Source organism: Manis pentadactyla, chromosome 5 (genome assembly GCF_030020395.1).
Source record: "Manis pentadactyla isolate mManPen7 chromosome 5, mManPen7.hap1, whole genome shotgun sequence".
In the NCBI taxonomy this organism is placed as follows: Eukaryota; Metazoa; Chordata; class Mammalia; order Pholidota; family Manidae; genus Manis; species Manis pentadactyla.
This window is the reverse complement of record NC_080023.1, coordinates 13839572-13859090: the sequence shown is the minus strand read 5'-3', so window position 1 is coordinate 13859090 and position 19519 is coordinate 13839572. Positions and strand designations below refer to the sequence as shown.

At 40.4% G+C, this 19519-nt stretch overlaps 1 long non-coding RNA gene across 1 annotated transcript in view; it reads right to left on the bottom strand.

The window, feature by feature from the left end:
- Window positions 1-8854: 8854 nt before the first annotated feature.
- LOC130683931 (uncharacterized) overlaps window positions 8855-19519 on the bottom strand; it is a 32003-nt gene continuing 21338 nt past the window's right edge. The window contains exons 3-4 of the long non-coding RNA XR_008998064.1: window positions 18879-18937; window positions 8855-8988 (exon numbers count right to left, since the gene is read on the bottom strand). This is a non-coding gene — a long non-coding RNA (uncharacterized LOC130683931). The remainder of the gene's footprint in view (window positions 8989-18878; window positions 18938-19519) is intronic.

The window sequence follows — 19519 nt, the reverse complement described above, 5'->3', positions numbered from 1 at the left end:
TCCCTTACCAGAAGAGCTTAAACCTACACCACACGTCAGTTAAGCTCAATCCACAGAACAGTGCCAGCAGTGCCTCATGCTCTGTATCACCTGGCTAAGAACTTGTCCTCTTGTGGACAGAAGTGATACAGGGAAGATGACAGACCACCAAATGACTCTCCTCACTGTAAATCATCATCAGAGAGATTCCTTTGATATCCCTTTCACCAAGGAAGCAAAGGACAGCTACTCTGAGATATAAAGGGCTCAGATATGCAGATTACACCAATAATGGTAGCAGTGACTGGTACCATCCACTGAACTCCTATCATGTGCCAGGGCTCATGCATGCATAGTCAAATTTAATCCTCCAAGCACCTTGCAAGGTAGGTGAACATAAAGTAACACATACAAGGCCTCGCAGAAAATAGGTGCTGGGGCTGGGATTCACCCTGAGAACTGCTGGGCTCCAATGCCCCCATTCTTTCCAGATGAGCACACTGCCCCTATCACAAAATGAACAGTGTAAACGAAGCACTCCATATAAATCAGATGTCATGGAAAGACACCCAAGATGTGGACATGAATAGCAATTTCCTATTAAACTTGTATAGTTAGGCTTTCTCCTCTCTGCTGGGAAAGTAGAAACAAATACAGAGAGATGTAGGGTTCTGGATCAGGCTTCCTAAGAAACAGGAGCCCCAGAGGCCTGCCTTGTTCACAGACTCATAAACAACCCTTTTCTCAGAAGATCTAGGAAACCATTGTAGAAATCCTGAGAGAGGGAGGAGAAAGAGCAATGGATAGGAAAGTTATCATGGGTGGCGGGGAGCCACCACACTGCCTCTCCCTGGCTCTGCACAGGTCTCCTGCCACCAGGGTGGTCCCGCAGTAGAGAGACTGTTCCCTCTGCCCAAGTGTTTGGACTGTCACTACATCAGCCAAAGACACACAGTGAAGTGCACTGAACAACTGGGACCTGACAGTTAGACATAGGTTTCAGTCCAGGCTGTGCTCCTACAAACTGTGTCTCTTACCTATCTGACTTTCGGTTCTTCATATAAATATCGATCAAAAGACTACCCCTAGAGTTGAAAAAAGGAAGTCAAATAACATTTATAAAAGTACTTGGAAAGAGTAAGTGTTCAATAAATGAGAGTCACCCTTCCTTTTGGCACTCAGCGCTTTAGAACACTACCTACAAAGTCAGTTTGCTCTTCAGAAAACTGGCCCATAGCATTCTGGTGTTGCAGTAGGGAGACAGGATAGGTAGATTTTATAGTTAACCATGGTTGAGGAAAAGAGCATGCGCTTTCTCCCTCCTTTAAGTTCATGAGACCGTTATTTTAAAAGCTCTGAGAATTCCCACTATATTAAGAATTCCCACTATACTCCTATATTCATTGGGCCACTAAAATTTTTTTATAGTTTTGTAACACTAAGTTACACCCAGAGAACACATTTTCACAAAAACAGTATTTTTAAAGAAGATTTTCATTCTTCTATACAAATGGCACAAAGTGCCAGTAAGAAATTCATTCTTTCATTATATTTATATTACCTTTATCTAAAGCTCCTAAAAATACCCAGAGATAAATTGACAGCTATTGAGACAGGCAGGCAGATCTGATCCTCATATTATAGTATTGCAAGTGCCAAGAGACATGATTTGATCCAAGAAAGATTGAAAGCAACAATCAGAATGCAGAGTATTTCTTAAATGGAGAGAGACAGTGAAATATAATCATTCTTTCAAGGAGACAATGACAGGCAAAGTTTCTTGTCCTCAAAGTCCCCAATTTGTTCTTGCAGCCACCCGCCCTCTCTGCTGTCCTAAGAACCGCAGCAGGACCTGTTAGGAAAGAGCCCTGGGCTTGAAAACCAAATCCTGGATTTCAAACTGGTTTTGCCACTAACAAGGTATCTATTCTCTCTAGGTCGAAGCTTCCTTAGCTATAAAATAGCACTAGCATAACGTTAGTTAGGTAATATATGTGAAAGACTACAGTAGAGTCAATTAATGTTACATTTAATGGAAGCATTTGAAACACAGATACATATGGCAATTTAGAACCTTAAGGATTATCTGCTACGACCTTCTGATTTTACAGATGGTGAGACTGAAGCCCACAAAATAGTCTGTCCAAGGTCACCCAGTTCATTAGTGACAGAGCTAGGGCTTCAACTGGGACCTCCTAACTTTTAATCCAGAGATTTTACCACTGCACCTCAAATAGCAGATTCATTTTCACTTGTGTGTAACATCAAATGAGCATAAAATTAAATGGAATATAGCAATGGATCACATAAGTAAATATGAGAAACCCTCTTATCTAATATATTCAGGGAAAAAGGAAATTCTGCTTAATCAAAGAATCTGTCTCACGGAAATTAAAAAGCTCTCCCCACAAAAAGGTCAGGGAGCCCTGATATATACACCACACATAGATTAATGACTTTCAGATCATGCGAAAGCAATACAGTTCACCTTTGAAACTAGGCTGGACATAATTTCCTCTGTTTCTGATGACTTTGGATTCTCACAGTGCCTCAAGGCAACCAAGATGAATATCAATCATCAGCCTTCTGTGGGCATAAACTTAGAGCCCCACTCTGAGATGACACGCCTGTGCAGGGCTAGTTAATAGAGCTCTGGGTTAATGGAAATCCAGGTAGCAGAGGGGGTGCTGTGTACAGATTTATGACCACTTTCCAGGAACTCAGCAATTTAGAAGGTTTTGCACGTTTACTTTTTTATTTAAGATAATCTATCGCTTAATGTTTTACTGATTTCAGAATTAAAAGTATCACCTTAAAACAGAAAAACTGTATAGCTAGTTCACAGAACCTCAAGACTTGAATGAAATTTAGAAGTCAGCAATTCCCAGTTCATCCTTTAAGAGATAAGGAAGGAGAAGCCCAAAAGGTGAACAGACTGACTAATTAGAGGCAGCTTAGGGACTTGAGCCCAACTCCCTGCCCAGAGCTCTTTGCCACTGTGGGGTGCAAACTCTCACATTTGATTTTTCAATTTTTAATCAAGAGAGCCCAAGGGAAACTACCTGAAATTAAGGTTAGGGTGATCAGGAGAAACATGTACATTATAGCTGCTATGGAGAGCTCCACAGAATAAAAATTCCCCACTTACCTACCACTATGTATCCAATCTGCCCCGTGAGTGCCCAGGAAGTTCTAGCAGTGTGTGGGGATGGAGTCGCAAGCCCCCCACTGACTGGGCACTATCTGGCTCCCAAGTGCCTGCTACCATCCCACCTGGGTCACCCACAATCCGTTCACACTCAGTAAGTCCAATACTGAATTCACGGTCTTCTCCTAAATCTGAACTGCTACCTGCAAGTCTCAATTGGTGGCAAAACCATCAATCCATTACCCAAGCTAGAAACTAGACACCTGGAATTCAACTGTAGGGCTGCTGACTTTTCCACCCAAGGTATCTCTTGATTCCTTTTTTTTTTATTTATTTCAATCCCAACTACCACAGTTCAGATTCTCATCATCCCTCATGTAAATCACTATAATAGTAATTCTCCTGACATAGCTACCAATAACCCCACCCCATCTCCAAGCACCAACTGCTTAAAATCCTTTCATGTTTCCATTCAGGATAAAATTTCCTTAACATGTTCCTCTTGACCTTCCACCCACCCACCCTCATACCCCAAACACACACACTATTCCACTCTGGAGCACCACACTGCTTACACTACACTGTGCTATTTCTTATCTCTGTACCTTTGCTCATAGTACAGAGCAAATGCCCTTCTTTTCCCTCCTTCACCAGATTATTTTACCTATTTTCTGCTCATGCTCCAAGACTCAAGAAGTCACCCTTTGCAGAAAGCCTTCCCTGACCTCCACATCTGACCCACAGGATATATTAAGTACCCCTTCTCTGTTCTTCCAGAGTACCCTGAACTTAATGTGCTCCTTGCACTTATTACATCACTGTTTAATATTCATTGAGCTGTCTGTTCAAGTGTCCCTTTACTAATTTTTCCCACTATGCCATGAGTAACTTGGCAGCAAGATCAAGACTCTTACCCCATTTTTGTATACCAAGTACACTTAGCAGGCTCTTAATAAATTTTGAATTAAATAAGCAAGCTAATTAATCATTAATCAATGGCTTTTTCCCATCTTTCCTGCTCTTTTCAGTTAAGTTGACAGGGTAACATCTGTGCCTTCCATGGGCCTCTCCTAGGTACAGAACCACTCACAGTGAAGAGAGCTGGAGGGAATAGACATGCAGTGATCAGTCAGTCGGGGCTGGTGAACAGACACATCATTTCTTCCATATTGAAAATGAGGTGTGTTTTTATTCTTTCAGATGCTGAAAGCTGCAACTAAACTGAGCCACAAAAATGCCACAACAACAAGGACTTACATTTGTACAATTGTTTGGCATTTGCACATCACCTTCACGGGCATCACTACATTCTACCCTCAGAACAGTTGTAGGAAGTTAGTCAGAGTCAGTGTTAACCCCATTTACAGATAAGAAAAATGAGGGTTAGAGAAATTATTAAGCACACCAATGTCCCATGATTAGCTAAACAGGCTCAAATCCTACTAGGCTGACTCAATCCTCTATACCACGTTGCCTCAAAATGTTTTTATTCAAAATAAAAATCAAAACAATCTTATCTTTGATCTTCATTTTCTTGAAGCTCAGGTGGGTCGTGGGTTGCTGTGCATCCGCTCAGCACCCGCCCTGACATCCCAAGCCTAGACACCTCGCCTTCTCCTCAGGAGAGCTGAACACAACTTCCTTTAGGACCCAGTGACAGAGGCTGCCCTGAAAGAGCTAGAGTTGCTGCCTGGCCCTTTCCCTATTCCTCCTTGCTTAGAAGCAAGAGAGCAAATTAGTACCCAAACAGTCTTCTTAGATTGGAAGCATAATTCACACGACAGGTCAAATCCTATCCAACAAATGTCACTGAACAAAAATCCTCGAGTGATAAAGAGGTTCTCGGGCACCAACCAAAGATAATTTATTGAAAAGCAGCCTTGATGCGACAACGTTCCAAATGTGTGCATGTCGTGCATGTGTGCACACACACAAAGAGTGCTATTTATTTTCCTTATTTTGTGGTAAGTTCTTACTAGGCTTTTTGATGTATTAACTCCCCATAGCATGCCTATAAGACATCTTAATACCTCCATTTACAGCTGAGGAAATTGAGACTTACATTGCTGCAGACGAGCTTATATAGCTAGCACACACTTAGTGGTTATGGAGAAACACTAAATTAAAATACTTTCTCAAATTCCAACTTTGCCACTTGACTACTTTGTGTAAGTTTCTTGATAGCTCTTGCCTCGGTTTCCTCTTCTGTGAAATAGAGCTAATAAGGATAACTTCCATCATCCAGGTCCACTGTTTTTCAGGGCCCCATCTCTGCAGCAGTGGATGGAGAAGAGAGTGATGGAGAAACCACATGAGTTCATATTCACATTCATGTTCACCCAAAGGTGACTTGTATCGCTTGTAGTCCTTCTCTATCGCTAAGAACTATTTGTATACCTGCTCCCACAAACAAGAGGGCTGGGAAAAATCGTCTGGCAGTGTGCCAAGAAAGGAGAAAACACTGAATCCTGGTGGAAAACTACCTAGGCATCCTTGCTGTGCCTTCCACATACCTTGTTGTGAGAATTAAATAAGCATGTATAATGTAGCTAGCATATTATAAGCATGCAATATGTGTTAATTATAGTAATTATTCTTGATAGAGCCAAGAGAGGAACTCGGATTCATGATGTCTCACCTACTGCTTTCTTTGTTAGCTGCTGGAGTATATCAGCTCTTTGGATTTATTGCACTAACTGTACCCAGTCCTTGCCTTCAAAGAAATAAACTATAGGGGATACTGAATGACTATCATAATTAAAAATACATATAAAACCCAATTCCTAACAATTGAAGTAAGAAGCATTCACATATTCATTTAATTAACATATATTTATCATGTGCCTACAGTGGGCCAAATACTGGGCCAAAAGTTAATCATAGAGATAAATCAATGTTTGCGGTAGAAATTTCCGTTATTTCAATAGAGTTGAAACAATATGGCTGCCAGAATTTTTGGAAAAATAAATCTTTAAATCCCCCCAACAATGTGATTTTCCCTGTCCAAGGGGGGCTATCCCCTACATAGCTCTCTCCCTCAGCCACTGGCAGGTTAAAGATGCCCAGTGGGAAGTAGGCCTGACTGGGAATGTAAATTGGTTCAACCATTGTGGAAAGCAATATGAAGGTTCCTCAAAAAAATAAAAATAGAAATACCATTTGACCTAGAAATTCCACTACTAGAGATTTACCCCAAGAAAACAAGATCTCTGATTCAAAAAGACATATGCACCCCTATGTTTATCACTGTACTATTTACAATAGCCAAGATATGGAAGCAACCTAAGTGTCCAACAGTAGATGAATGGATAAAGAAGAGGTGGTACATATACACAATGGAATTTTATTCAGCCATAAAAAGAAAAGAAATCTTACCATTTGCAACAACATGGATGGAGCTAGAGAGTATTATGCTCAGTGAAATAAGCCAGGTGGAGAAAGACAAGTACCAAATGATTTCACTCATCTGTGGAGTACAACAACAAAGCAAAACTGAAGGAACAAAATAGCAGTAGACTCACAGACTCCAAGAAGGGACTAGTAGTTACTAAAGGGGAGGGGAGGGTATCTTAGTATGCTGATAGACAGTGACTGCAGTGGGGAGGGTGAGGACTTGATAGTATGGATGAATGTTGAAACCACAATGTTGTTCATGTGAAACATCCATAAGATTGTATATCAATGACAGTTTAATTTAAAAAATATGAGTGCATCCTTCCCCATTATCATCACTCATTTATGATTCACCGGGACTGAGGAGAGGTCTGGACGTGCATGTTTTAAAAATGTTCCTCCAGAAGATCTTGACATGACCCTACCACCACCTCCTTGAAAACCTGTACAAAAAAAAGGAAGGTGCCACCTGGAGTACTCCCAAAAAATGGGAGCAAACCTAAAAAAAATAAAAGTAGACATGACACGATCCCATTCAATATTATCGCCCTCTCTGTCTTCTGCAGGTCCACTAGCTGTATCCTGATGCTTTCAGACTCCATCTTTTCTCTGATCTTCATTTTTCTTAGAAAGTGCTCTCCATTCTCTTCACTGCGTGCATGAATTTCAGTCTCAGCTTTCTTTTGGATATTGTCTCAATTTCATTTTCCCTCCTTTTATATGAGTTTTCTGAAGATGCACACAGAACTGGCAGTCAGGACATTCTTTAAACCTTCAATATAACTCTGCAGTGGGCCTATTTTCTCTAAAAGACATGTCACTCAGATCATGCTGTAGCCAGTTTTCTGTTTCTGGAAGCTAGTCATTCTTGACAAGCCAACAAAATGTCTTGGAAAGAGTTGGAATGTCTTAGTTCTTGCCATGGCCCCAGCAATTACCAGCTGTGGGAGCCTCGTAGATAACCTCCTCACTTCATAATTTTTTGCCATATCCATAACCTGTCTGCTCGCATATCATATTTTTCTTTAAATTAAAAAAAATTTAATTTTAATGTTATAATTTAAATAAAAACTTTAGACCACCATGTAATTGGAAATATATCACTAGCCATGAACCCTAAAAGTAAAGTTATAGCAAATTAATTTTATCTGTGAATCTCCTAATATCATGTATGACCACTCTTACACATACAGCACTTTGGGGGGCCTCTCAGGTGACTCTTAACATCATGTGGCCTTTAGGCTTGTAGAACTCTCTCCTTGTATATTTAAAATCTCAGCAGATGCAGTGATGGTTTAATTTAGAAGCCAGTAGAAGATGCAGTTTCTTCTGGGAACCTGAGCCTGCAGTGAGCCTTGTTGTAGTGCAGCTGATACTGAGGGCAATTTGACCCCTGCCTAGGGCTTTGGTAGTCCATGTTTTCGTCAACATTAAGTTCTTTTTCTGCTTCCGGGTGGCGCCAGAGTTGACATGACTGACGTGCTTCTTCACCTCCCACAGGAAACCCTGGTTGTGGCACTGCCTCTGTGCCATGAGGACATCACCCTTGCACAGCGGTATGCTGTGCACACCGAGGTATCCTTGTCTAGAGATGCCTACTCACAGCTTCCGCAGTAGCCATGAGAATGCACTTCACAGAGAGCCGATTTTAGGGAATGTAACTGACAAGGGCTCTGGCTGTGAACTGAGATTTTCAGCAGCCTTTGTGTGAGGCTATGCCTTGCATAGGTTTCCCCAGCCAGGGAATGAGTGTGGCAGGGACATTAAGACAGACTCATCTCTGGGAGACACAGGATTCCTCCAGGACTCGGCTTGGGCTCCAGCACTCCCTGACAGCTTTTTCCAACCTTCCTTCAACTGCGTGACAGTCTGCCATGCTTCAATCCAATGTTCTCTCTTTCTCTCTTCATGTGATGACCCCCCAAGCCTTACCTGGCTCCCTCTTTATTTTCTCTCATTCAGGTTTTTTTCCTAATAAAATCCTTCATATTTAATCCTCTGTGTTGGTGTCTGCTTCTCGGAGGATCTAAGCTTATGCAGCTGCTCTCCTCTTTCTTGGTTTGGAGAACATGCTCAGCTGTGAGTTTCTTAGTTTGTAACTGGTTTACTGAATGAACTAGACTAGACTCTAAAGAAACCGTGTTTATTCTTTCTCACCACTGCAGATCTGAAAACCTGCCTTGTGGACTCATTTTTCTACCCATTACATATAATCTTGGGTAGATTTTATATCGATCAGTTTAATTAGGTTTTATTTGGAGAAAAGAAACCCTGAAAATGAGTAACTTAAATAAGATAGAAATTTATTTATCTCTCATCCAAACAAGCCTTGAGGTGAGATGTCCAGGGCTGGTATTGCAGCTTCGTGTTCCTCAGGGACGCAGGCTCTTCCTAGCTCCCTGCTCCCCAAACCTAAAGTGTGACCTGCTCCCCATCTTCATGGTCCAAAATGGCTCCTGGAGATCCAGCTGCCATATCCAAATCCCAAGGAGTGAGATAAAAGAAAAAGAAAGGAGAGGAATGTTTAGGGAGACTTACTATCAGTACAAAACAATATTTCCATTTGCAGTTTACCGCCAGAAGGCTGCAGAAGGTAGTTTTTTTAGGTAGGGAGCAGTGTGCCTCGTTGAGAATCCAGGTTTGTTATGAATGAGGGAGAGGAGAATGGGTAGGACAACTGGCAGTCTCTGCCACAGTTTCCATAGCTTTTCCAGAAATTCAGTTGTCCTCTGATCATAGTCAGGTAATAAAGGGCTTTATCCATTATAATATTAAAACTCCAGACCTTCATCCAATTATAAGCCACCCCCACATGTACTGGAGAGTACAGTGAGGTTCACATCTCTGTTGCCTCACCCCCACTCCTCTTGCCCGTGCATCAGCCTGCCCCTACACAGCAATCCAGTGTCATAGCTGGAGAGGAAAGAGAGAAAGAACACAGAAAGTTCTAACTTTACTGGCACATTATAATCTAGCGCTGGGATTCTCTGTGCTTAGCAGATGCTAAATGATGATTTACTCTCTAGCAATTGTTTTTGTGAGCTCTTCAGGGACACCTAAACCCTTCAGTGTTCACATTTGCAGTTCCATGAATGTGGGTGTGTTGGAAGCTGCCATTTTCCCCAGTATCCATTCTCTACTTATTATATGGTGGTGGAATCACAATTATTAATTGGTCATATGACGTCCAGACATAGAGACAACATTTACCAGTTGAATTACTTTAATGTTGAAAAAACTATTAACAACCAGCTCCTACTCAGACATGTACAGAACTTAGAAGTTGTCACTCCTGTTTACAACAAGAAAAAAGCTGAACAAACTGAAAATCAACAATCTTACTTAGATCCATCAGAGGGCAAACCAAAGCTCTGAAAACTAGAGAGACATACAAGCAAATACAGAGAAGGACCACTTACCAGGAGTGGAATCTACTGAAGCCAGGAATGAGTAAGAGAACTTAAACTGTAGTTGATGAACTGCTGGAGGCTGCATATGGACCAGTCTAATGGAGGGCGCTCACCTTTCATGTTATCTCCAGGAGCCCCATCAAGTTCTTATGTGAGGACTGGAAGAAAATCCTTTTGTGCTTCCAATGGGGGACAGGGAAAGTGACCAGTTTGAAATATAACCAGAGATTTCTCTTCTTCATCTGTCCTTAAGGGAAACTACATTATTCAAGCCCAACCCATGTAAGAGAAAGGAAATACCCAACTTTAGTCCTGCCTTTAACTCTCCTGTCCCACCTAAATAAGAAAAATTAAAAGCTGATAGATCACAACCCACAGACACCCACTCAGTTAAAGACTGAGAGTGAATTACGGGAGTATAGAATTCTTTCCCTCTTCCTCCCATACCTTACCACATTAACAGAGCTCCTGGATTAAAACAGGATTACAACTGAAAGAACTAAAAGACTAAGACTCTATTTAAGAAGGAGTTCCTAGGGAAACCCAAAGACAACCCAGAAGACAGAAACAAGGACACTAGAGAAAACTGAAGCCTCAGACACCTGCAACTAGTACAAATAGTAAGCAGAGCATAACCCCTAGCAAGATAAACAAAAAACCTCACAATAAAGGCCTATTTACTTCATTTTCTATTACACCATGTTTAGCTTTCAATAAAAAATTACAAAGCATGCTGAAAGGCAAGAAAAAAACACAATTTCAAGATACAAAACAAGCAAGAGAATCAGACCAACATATGACAGATATTTTGGAACTATCAGATGAGGCAAAATACTCTGATTAATATCTTAAGGCTCTAATGGTATACGTAGACAACATGGAAGAACAGATATAATGAAAACAGAGATGGAAATTCTAATAATAAATCAAAAGGAAATGCTAGACATCATAACAAAAACCAAGACTAACATTTGCCAGCTTCCTCTTTCGGTAGGTGTAACCGTATGCCTGGGTTCTGACTAAAAGGATGTAAGAACTGATAGGTGCAACTTTCAGGTCATGCTTGGAAGGGGCATGCCCTCCGTAGTAGTCATTAGGATTATTCACTTACATTCTATTTTAGGACTGTACTTACTGACTCTTTGATGTTAGGGGTGGTCATATGACCAGTTCTGGCCAACAGGTAAAGGGCAAAGTCATTTAACTGCTGATGTGAGACTATCCAACTTGCCCTTCTCCTGCCACAGGTCCTAGCAATGCTGTACATGGTGAATATCCATCCTCTGCTGTCCCCGAGTAAAAGGAACATGAGGAAGAACCCCTAGTGATTCATTATAAACATACCACTTGAGCAAAAGATAAGCCACTAATATTTTGAAGATGATTATTACCATAGTATAATCTAACCTATTCCAACTTTACTACCTCTCCTTCCCCTCTCCATCTTCACCCTAGGTGAAACTCAGACATGGTGAGCCACCTTGGGTTATATGAACAATATCCTAGTGATACAAGAGCAACGAAATGGAAGGAACATGGGTCTCTGAAGAACTCTCAAAGTAGAGCCATACTACCAGTTCAAATTTCTCTGTGAAAGAGAAATAGATTTCTACTATCCATGGATTTGCTGAATCCATACCATAACTCATAAAGTAGGCCATGCCTCCTCTGGCTGCTTGTTTACTCTTCAGGCCCACAGAAATCCTGAAAGCCCCATTTGTTACCATTAACATACATCTTGAAGTTCTTTGTTTCACCAGGGCATTTATGAACAGATCTGGACACAACATTGCACTAATTTAATACTCAGGAAGTGTTAAATGAAACCATGGATGTTCACACACAGGCGTGTAACCACGGGGAGAGGTTTGACCCCTACCCTACCCTGGCTTTTGTTTGAAATCTAATGCATTTAGAGATACAAGTTTAGACAGCACAACTATTGAAGTGACTAATACTGTCAATTAAGGGGGAAGTCAAAGAATTGGCCAGCAGAGAACTCAGTATTTGTAATGGAAACCACCCCAGATGGGTTAAAGAGCATAATAGGTGCATGGTATAAAGGCTTTGTTAAAGTAGTGATTGTGTAATCATATGTAATTATAATGTCTTAAATTAAGAAACAGCCCATTTCTCCAATTAAATAATTCCCCAAAGTCACATAGTGTACATTCCCGAAGTCTCAGTGTAATTGTATCACTTATAATACCATCTGCAAGACTGCAAATTTTCAAGAACAGAAACTCAAACTCAAACTGAATTAAACATAAAAAGGGAACTAATTAGCTCCTCTAACTGGAAAACTAGATAAAGCTTCGGGAAAATCTTAATTCAACAGCTAAAATAATGACCAGAACCAGGTTTCTCTGTCTCCATTTCTGGGTCCACTTATAGGTGTTGGTTTCAATCTCTAAGGCACCTTTCCCCACCCCACCTCTCATCTCAGGATGGTGGCCATAGAACTACATGTTCCCTTGCTTATCTCCTTCAAGAAAGAGTATGCTAACAAACCACTCAACACAAGTCTGCAGTTCCACTTTCATGAACTAGCTGAGGTCATAAGTCCATCCCTGAGCAGAGTAGGGGAGGGCTGGAGCTACATGCTTCATTTTTTTTGGAGTGGAGTCAGCATTCTCTGAAGCATGAGGAAGAGATAGGTGTCTGCAGCATAGACTGCTAGTTCCTTTTCCTCTCACACAGACAACTAGAATGCATTTCCTCACTTCTCTTACAACTAGGTGTGGTTGTATGATTGAGTTGTGGCTAATGGCATTTAAGCTTAGCCCACGACAGTCTTCCAGCTGTCTTTTCCCCACCTGTCAGCTAAAGAGGACTCTAAAGATTCAGAGGAAGGCAAGAGCCAAAAAGATGGAAGGAGTGGAGATCTCTGAATGAGTAGATAGAAGTCAGTTTACCAGGAACACCCACATTAGACTATGACATGAGTGAGAAACACATTTCTTATAATGTTTAGGCATTGAAATTTGCCATTTATTTATTGCAACAGTCAGCATTATTTTAGCTGACACAATACTACAAAGAATATTGAAGTTATGTTTGTAACAGTAAGACAAATGGATGTTGGACAGCCCAAAATAAGCACCGTCCACTGCAACAATGGTTTTTAAAATTTGGGTCATCTTTAAATAAAATGGAAGCAATTATGCTAACAGAGACATCTCAGTCTATGTACATTTTCTTTTCTAGAAGAGGAGCATTGTAATGACTTAACCACAAGCCAAATAAGCAAAGCAGCAATTGGTTCATGTATTACAAGCCTTTGCAAACATGCCCTGCATTTGCACATGGCTTCCTCAATAAATGGGTGCTATTTTCTTATGTTCACCAACAGTCGTATCAAATAAGAGATGCAATTTAAATTTGCTCTGTGTTTCAGGGAACCACTCTTCAACACAACTAGCATTTCCTAAAATGAAAAAATGTATTTTTCCAAAATCTCTTCCTCCTCTACTTTAATGTGCAAGCATGAAACAGGCAGAAGAAAGCAAAAACCAAGAGGCAAAAAGAAGGCAATATAGGAGAAACTGTAACCAGTTCCAAAACCAGTGACAGTAGCAAAGGATAGTGATGGGGTGTAGCCCAAACCAATTACCTCCTATCCAAAATGGAATGGGCCCAGAGCAGAGTGAGATGGATACCAAAATCCAAAGTATGTAAGAAAAATCAAGAATTGACATGCCAAATGACAGACAAATGTGTGCTCTGCCTGGAGAGAGCTCCTTCCTCTTTAACTGAATAAATCCTACTCATCTCGTAGGACTCAGCTGAAATACCACGTCTTGCATCAGATTTTAATGACAATTCCCTCTCACCTCCATGTACTTACTTCTCCTTTTAAAATTACCTTAATAACTGTTATTCTTCTTCCACAACTCTTCTCATTAGTAAAATCACAGAGCTATCTGTGAAATTACTTAGGTTTTTGTCTTCCCACCTAGGGTAAATGTTCGACGGGGGTAAACCATGTTGCCCTGGTCACCTGTGTATTCCAGGGCCTCGCAGAGTACTTGGCACTTAGTAAGGACTGGTTAATTCCAAAGGCATTCCGGGGAGTGGTAGAGCTGGCATCAAGCTGTTTTTAAAGCACCAAGTGCCCAAGTACACTTTAACCTGACATTTTCTTTTTGGTCCATTTTGGGAAGGAAAGAAAAAAGAAAACTAGAAACCAATGGAACACTGACTCTTCAGTCGTTGGAAAGACTGTGGGCATTCTTCTCTGAACTTTCTTTTTAGGGGCAAATGTCATCACACAAATACTACGTGTGGACTACTCTCTCTGACATGATGAGAATTCAATTGGCATAGACAACCTCTCAAATCCACCACAACCCGCCCCCCATTTCTTTCCCTAGAGGACTATGACCCAGCCCAGCAGCTGATTCAGATCCATCTTACTCAGTCATTTAAGCTTTGTCAGTTTCCTGCTACATATCCCCAAGTCCTGCCCCCTCTCTGAGAGAGCCCCAACATTCTCATTTTTACAACAGCCTGAATGTACACTGTAAAGGTTATAAGCACGGAGTGAGGTAATATGGGTAAACAGCCTGGCTCCAGAATATCAATGTTCTGTTATTGTTTGTTTCTTTCATGGCACTCCTTGTCCAAAAGTCCCCTCTGCCCTTCAATATTAGTGCAGTTTCTAGACCTTTCACCTACTTGCTTTCTTATTCAAATTCACTTCAAGCTCGCTCTTGGTGCAGAAAGGATCTGATCATCTAATCCAAACAAAAGCGACTGGGTTTTATTTTTTAAGAGAACATTTATTGAGATTTCATATAATCTCATTAATAACAACTCAAGACACAGGTACCATTTACTAATTACTCATCTTTAATGAGAACCCTAAGGCTCACAGAGGTTAACTGACTTGCCCAATATAATATGGCTTGTAAATGATAGGCCTGGAATTCGAAGCCAGACCTCCTTGACTCCAAATCCACTCTTTCTACAGCACCATGCTGTCTTTCCACTTTCTTACCTTAATCGCCTTGCTCCACCCAAATAGTGAAAGTTTTCACTAGACAATTGCCTGGTTAGATTAAAAGTGTAGGCCAAAATTGTGTTATCACATACGGCTGGCATGAAATTGTTAATTCACAGAGGTCTGAACATGTCATCTTCAGCCAGGATCCTGTAACAGACACCTTAGCAGATGGCTTTGACCTAAGCTACTGTCATAGGAGACATCTGTAGTGACAGCAGAAAACACAGTGGAAAGAAGGGCATTTGAATAATGAAAACAATCATACAGTCATCAGTCAACCTGGAAAACATTCTTTATTCCCAACTGAAATCACAAACACTTCAGAAGGCATATTTAGGCTGAGGACATCCTAGGTCATTTAAAGACTTTAGGAAGAGTTATGGTTCCTTAACCATTTGAAATTATCTGTGTAATAACAATTGAATATAGAAATAGCAATGACCATTAAAACGTGGTTGCTGTTACTCAGTATAATCAAATCGGAAAACCTAGAAGAATTTACACTATTAACCAAGTGGCTGAGATTTGTCCACATTGAAAATATTAGCTCAGACACAAGGAAGACCAATATGAGGACCAATATGAGATGAAGAGGGAAACCAAATAAATTAGACACCAAAAACCAAGGGCTCCAAAGATGAGAAAACTCTACTGAGACCAAAAGAAATACTACCTTCCTTGTTAAGGAGCTCAAGATAAATGAGTTTGGTCATTTAACACCATCCTTTAATACTTTCTACAAAAAAATATATCTGTGCTTTAGTGTGTATGTGTATATATGATTTTATGCTTACACTGAGTATTAGTAACAACACAAGCTCATTAGGTTACCACCAAGCCAGATAATAGTAACTTTCCTGGGAATCACTCTCTTTGTGTTCAGACATATAGCTTAAGTCACCCGTCTTCCTCAGAAAATGATGTCTGAACCGACCCTGATCCACTTTAAATGAACAAATGTTTTTCCATCAAAGGTCCTCACCTATACAGCCATTTTCCTGGCAGGCAACCTGCTCCTCATTCTTTACTCAAAAAGCATTTTTAAGGGTCTATTATGTGCCAGGCCTGTGTTAAGTACTGGAGATACCTTCAAGGGATTCACAAGTGGAGGAGAATAGACATGGATGAAGAAGTCGCCCTAATGGTATGGTTCCAAGGATAGAAGTAGACATAGGATACAGTGGCAGTGCCAAGGAGGAAGTGGTTGGTTCCACATGGGAAACAATGGCTCTTTGTAAGGTGCTGAAACACTTTGTAAGGTAGTGAAACATGAGCTAAATCTAGAAAGAGAAGTGAGTGTTGCTCATTTATTGCAAAAACAAAAAGATAGAAAGAGAGAGAGAGATGGAGAGAGATTGAATTTTACTATAGAATTTATATATAAGATCTGCATTAGTGATGGTACCCTATTACCACAATCCTGAAGCCCACATACAGATCTCTGCAGTAGGCCAGCTCCCTGGAAACACATCCAAAACCCTTCTTCTATCTTTTAGGATGCAGGTACCTGCCATCTGTAGGAAATTCTGACCCACTGATGATTTTGAAAGAGGTGACGAGGCAGACCCTCTTCTAATCACAAATAGGAACTCTGAAGTAAGTCTGGCACCAGAAATCAGCAGTAGACACAGCAGGTATGGCAACCAAGGGGAGAAGTCCTACGGGTTGTCAACGGCATTAGGGAAAATCAGTGACACCAGTAATAGCTGATATTGATGGAATGTTCCCTGTGTGTTAGAATTACTTTTTATGCTTTATATGCATCAACAAATTTAACCCTGAATTCTATATACTAGGATTATCCCCAACTGACAGATGAAGAAGCCAATGAAGAGATATGTTAAGCAACCTGCCCAAGGCCACAGATCTAAATAGAAGGCAACCCAGTCAGTCTCAGTGCAAAGTCATGCCGAGAATATCTTTGCTAGATTGCCTCAAAACCAACAGTACTACCTCATGAGTTTGGTAGGAACCAGAGTCCAGGAGGATGATTAGCAAACTCTGATCCTAGAGCACAAGTCACTAGGTCTATGCTAGGTACCATCCTCCCTGCAGGGCTAGAAGTCAGGGGCCTGCTGCTAGTGGAAATGTAGAGATGATGACATATTTTAGTGGGGTTACATGTGCCTTCTCAGAAGCCTGATATCAGGTGAAGACCACAGTTTCAGGTGAAATTAGTAGAACAGTAGTCCCTTTCATCTAACCAGTTTAAAAAAAACTATACAGAACCTTCTGGAACTCACTCCTGCATAATTATCACTTCCACAACTCTCAGGGTGCAGAATTTTCCATTTCATATCTGTTCTGTGTATTTAAACTCATGATCTTCATATTAATTCTTCCAAAATGACATTTTATCATGGAGAGTATCTCCACTTAACTTCCCTGTGTCAATATTAACAATGGCATTTGCGTGTTTATTAGGTAAAAATTGGGTCCTGACAGTCATGCCGTCAATTCCAAGGACCACGAGCTCATTCATCAGGACTCCTCAATTGCTTTTTTAATTTCGTTTGTTGACATTGACCCTGTGTGAGGTTATTTATAAAAATCTTTATGAATATAATTTATGATTTAATTTTAACAAGTATTAGACAGATCTTATCACTGAGTCCATGACCTGAGGTGGTGAAGATTCCTATCAGATAGTATAAAGATTCATTTAAATTTCTCATTTTGTGATTCCTATTCTATTTTCCCAGCAGCACTAAGGGTCAAATATAAATGAAATGAGAAGTGTCTTTCACATTAATGGTTCTTTATGGATTACTTGGAGTAGAAATGCAGATCTTTCTAAAGCAACTGGAGTGTTGGAAAAACAAACCACTGAAAGGAAAACAAAGAATATTTTTATGTGCACCTAAAATTTTACTATAAAATAGATGTTTTTTTCAATGAATCCAATAAATACATTCTACATTACAGTATTCCTAAGTTTGCACTTTTAAGTGAAAAATAGAAACATAAGTTTAAACTGGAGAGGTCTTAAAAAATATGCTCATTGAAGTATTTCAAACTGACTACCCACAGGATAAATAGTGTTTGGCCTATACAGAGTTTTGATAACAGGAAAATGTCACAAAAAGCTTTGATTTCTAACCTCTTTTGAAACGTCAAAAGATCTGACAACACTGTGCCTATCCCTCTCCCTGGCAGTAATGGTCCCTCCTGGGGAGCACTTCCCAACTGTCCTGGTCTCATCACTCACTCTGTCTTATCCCTGGTCTCTTCACTCTTTTATTTTCTTTGCCTGATCCCTGAAGGCTTTTGAGTTGTCAGCCCCTGTACTTGTTCAACTACCTCATTTTACAGATAAGGGAACTGAGAACCAGAGAGATTAAATAACATATCCACACAAAGACAAGGTCACGGTCCTAGTCCCCCAACCCATGCTACACTACTTGTTTTCTTAGTATAGATTCTGCCCTTAACCAGTATCTATGGGACACATGGACACATATTACTTAACACCTCATTGAATGTAATGAATAGGTAAATTTTGTGCCTCTGCTCTTGCCAAAGACAATTGCAAAAATGATGACCTAATTTACTGATCCTAACAGAATGCCTTAACAGCTACAGATCTGTCATCAGAAAGAAATTCCAGCTGTGAGGATTGCCCAGAAGGATAAGTGATGCCGAATTGCATTGATTTCTGTCTGATGCCTGCAGTAGCAATTCTGAACTACTCTAAACACAAGTACTGCTGAGCCCAGGGAACAACATGATCTTGGAAAAGCTGATGATAAAAAGACTGAGAAACATCTCCAGTGGTAAGAACCCAAGATGGCCCAATGATCCACATCTCCTGGTATTCATGCCCTTAATTAATTATTCTCCCCTTGAGTGAGGTTTGGACTTAATGACTCCCTTCTAATGAACAGCCTATGGCAGAAGTAATAGTGTCACTTTCGAAGATTAGGTTATAAAAGACTGTTCTCACCTGCTTCCTCTTAGATTGCTTGTCCGGTGAGAAGTCACCTGTCATGTTGTGAAGCAGCCCTGTGAAGAAAGCCATGTGGTAAAAGACTGAAGCTTGCCAACAACCACACAGGTGAGCTGGAACCAGAACCCCCTCCCAGTCCACACCCTAGGTGAGACCACAACCCCAGTCAACAGCTTGATGGCAACCTCATGAGAAATCTTGAGCCAGAAGCATCGAGGTAAGCCATTCCCAAGTTTCTGACCTACAGAAACTATGAAATAATGAATGACTGCTGTTTTTAGCCACTAAGGTTTAGGGTAATTTGTTACACAGTGATAGTCTAAAAATACAGACTCCTCAACTGTAAATAGAGATCAAAGATTCCTGAGTTCTCCATAGGTGGTAAGTCACTTAAATTTTTACCACATATTGTAAATTATACATATGTGTGTGTGTATGTATAAAGATATACATATATACAAATATATCAGAAATGTGGAATCACATACTGATTAAAAACACTTGTATGAGTAAATTAGACCTGTGTTCAATCCTGGCTCTACCATTTATTAGATGACTCTATTTAGAAAGATATTCAGCCTTGATTCCCTCATCTGAAAAACGAGGTTAGCATTCTCACTGCATTTTATAAATGACTC